We start from the raw sequence: 3,743 nt of genomic DNA, 5'->3' as shown, positions 1-3,743 counted from the left end.
TGTTTGTATTGAAGTTTTATTTTTAGAAGCAAAAATATGTCTGTTTTGTTGTCAACTCCGTTAGTGGCTTGTCATCTCCGTCACTGATGGCTAACCCCCTTAAGGTCAATATTCTGAAAATATATACAGCTGAAGTCGGACGTTTACATACACCTTTGCCAAATACATTTAAACTCATTTTTTCACAAGTCCTGACATTTAATCCTAGTAAAAATACCCTGTTTTAGGTCAGTTAGGATCACCACTTTATTTTAAGAATGTGAAATGTCAGAATAATAGTATAGAGAATGATTTATTTCAGCTTTTATTTCTTTCATCACATTCCCAGTGGGTCAGAAGTTTTACATAGAGTGGGGGAAAAAAGTATTTGATCCCCTGCTGATTTTGTACGTTTGCCCACTTACAAAGAAATTATCAGTCTATCATTTTAATAGTAGGTTTATTTGAACAGTGAGAGACAGAACAACAAAAAAATCCAAAAAAACGCATGTCAAAAATGTTATAAAATGATTTGCATTTTAATGAGGAAAATAAGTATTTGTTATTCTGTCTCTCACTTTTCAAATAAACCTACCATTAAAATTATAGACTGATCCTTTCTTTGTCAGTGGGCAAACGTACAAAATCAGCAGGGGATCAAATACTTTTTCCCCTCACTGTACACTCAATTAGTATTTGGTAGCATTGCTTTTAAATTGTTTAACTTGGTTCAAATGTTTTGGGTAGCCTTCCACAAGCTTCCCATATTAAGTTAGGTGAATTTTGGCCCATTCCTCCTGACAGAGCTGGTGTAACTGAGTCAGGTTTGTAGGCCTCCTTGCTCACGCACACTTTTTCAGTTCTGCCACAAATTTACTATAGGATTGAGGTCAGGGCTTTGTGATGGCCATTCCAATACCTTGACTTTGTTTTCCTTTAGCCATTTTGCCACAACTTTGGAAGTATGCTTGGGGTCATTAACCATTTGGAAGACCGTTTGAGACCAAGCTTTAACTTCCTGACTGATGTCTTGAGATGCTGCTTCAATATATCCACGTAATTTTCCCTCCTCATGATGTTATCTACTTTGTTAAGTGCACCAGTCCCTCCTGCAGCAAAGAACCCCCACAACATTATGCTGTCATCCCCCGTGCTTCACGGTTGGGATGGTGTTCTTCGGCTTGCAAGCCTCCGCCTTTTTCCTCCAAACATAACGATGGTCATTATGGCCAAACAGTTCTATTTTTGTTTCATCAGACCAGAGGACATTTCTCCAAAAAGTACGATCTTTGTCCCCATGTGTAGTTGCAAACCATAGTCTGGCTTTTTTTATGGCGGTTTTGGAGCAGTGGCTTCTTCCTTGCTGAGCGGCCTTTCAGGTTATGTCGATATAGGACTCGTTTTACTGTGGATATAGATACTTTTTTTCCTGCAGCACCTTCACAGGGTCTTTTGCTGTTGCTCTGGGATTGATTTGCACTTTTCGCACTAAAGTACGTTCATCTCTAGGAGACAGAGCGTGTCTCCTTCCTGAGTGATATGACGGCTGCGTGGTCCCATGGTGTTTTTACTTGCGTACTGTTGTTTGTACAGATGAACGTGGTACCTTCAGGCGTTTGGAAATTGCTCCCAAGGATGAACCAGACTTGTGGAGGTCTATAAATGTTTTTTTTCTGATGTTTTGGCTGATTTCTATTGATTTTCCCATGATGTCAAGCCTTTGAGGCACTGAGTTTGAAGGTAGGCCTTGAAATACATCCACAGGTACACCTCCAATTGACTGAAATTATGTCAATTAGCCTATCAGAAGCTTCTAAAGCCATTACATAATTTTCTGGAATTTTCCAAGCTGTTTAAAGGCATAGTCAACTTAGTGTATGTAAACTTCTGACCCACTGGAATTGTGATACAGTGAATTATAAGTGAAATAATCTCTCTGTAAACAATTGTTGGAAAAATTACTTGTGTCATGCACAAAGTAGATGTCCTAACCGACTTGCCAAAACTATAGTTTGTTAACAAGAAATTTGTGGAGTGGTTGAAAAACGAGTTTTAATGACTCCAACCTAAGTGTATGTAAACCTCCGACTTCAACTGTATATATCACTCTTCTGCAACATATGGTTAAACTATTGAGATATTTGTTGTGCTAGATCTAATTGATAATGTTTACTTTTTAAATGTTGTTTTATATTCTGAATCTAGAAAGACATGCTACCAAAATTTGCCCTGGAGCATTATACAGTATAGTGTTATAAAATAAGATAAAAATAAGTTTAAATTACATATTTCTATAATCTACTGTTAGAATTAAACAATCAATACTTTAAACACTTGTTGGACAATGCATGTAGAAATGAAATGGTTTTTATGGTGTCTGACGGGGTTGACAATCCAGTTAGTTGCATTTTATGATTTTGTTTTTGTTGAATTATGAGGTTTTTCCTTTACATGATGTGATAGCTGATACTTTAAAGTTTTATTAGCCATATGTACGGGATACACATGGTATACACCGTCCAATGAAATGCTTAGGTTTTTTCTTTACAATGCAACAACAATTAGAAATAATAAAAGATTAGAATACGAACATAAAGTAAATGTCTCAGTAGAATACAATAAACATTTGAGCATAAGTATAAAACAGGATGGCACAATTTATAGTCCAATATTTACGTGTTTTGGGGAATGGGGGATCAAGTGTTTAAATTGTGAAGTATTTAGCAATCATATTAAGTCTGGTAGCAGCAGTTGTGGTGTGTGTGCGTGTGCGTGTGCGTGTGCGTGTGCGTGTGCGTGTGTGTGTGTGTGTGTGTGTGTGTGTGTGTGTATATCTGTGTGGGTGTGTACATGAGTGAGCGCATGTGTGCTGAAATGCAGAGAGTCAGTGAAGGTGGTCAGTCCAGTTCAAGTGTTCAGCAAATGGCTTGTAGATAGAAACTGCCTCTGAGCCTTTTGGTATTAGACATCATGCTCCGATACCATCTGTCCGACGGTAAGGGAGTGAACAGCTCGAGGCTGTGTTGTGTGGGGTCCTTGAGGATGATGCTGCAGGCCTTCCTCAGGCACCGTTTTGAGTAGATGTCCTGATGGGTGGCAGCACGGTCCCATTAATGTACTGGGCCGTCCTCACCACCCGCTGGAGAGCCTTGCAGTCGTGGACGGCGCAATTCCCATAGTAGGCCTTGATGCAACCAGTCAGGACGGTATTTGAAAATATATATTTCAATTGTTGTTAATATTAAGAAAAATATTTGTGAAATTTGAGATTGTCCCGTCTCTTAAGAATCCCTGAGTTCTGTTTTTAACCCCTCTATATTTCTCTCTAGAGTAGAGGCACTCAGTGTTTATAGTTAGCTTAGTTAGTGTCAGCTCCTCTCTCTGTGATGTCTCTGTTAGAGGAATTGGTTTTTATTAACTACCTCACCGATATGAGTTTCTGAATGACATAAAAGTCCACAGCATATGGTCTAAAAAAAAAAAACAATGTGAAAGTTAAAAAAATATATATATATTTGAAAATGTACCATTGTCAATGCTAGAAGACTGCTAGAGTTGTATGTAATGTATATTTAATTCAAAAGTACTATGTCTATTCATTTATCTATTTTTTGTAATATGATTTGTAGACTATAGAGTAGGTAATGAATGAGTGGTTGATTTGTATGTTAGATGGATGTTCTCCAGGGGATTGAAAAGGTTTGCTGCTCGACATTTTTTCCTTTTCTAGATGAAAATGTATTTGATGGCTCCTCGCCGTTCAA

The sequence above is a fragment of the Salmo trutta genome, chromosome 18, assembly GCF_901001165.1.
Source record: "Salmo trutta chromosome 18, fSalTru1.1, whole genome shotgun sequence".
NCBI lineage: Eukaryota > Metazoa > Chordata > Actinopteri > Salmoniformes > Salmonidae > Salmo > Salmo trutta.
The sequence above is the reverse complement of the archived record's forward strand: the minus strand, read 5'-3'. Positions refer to the sequence as shown.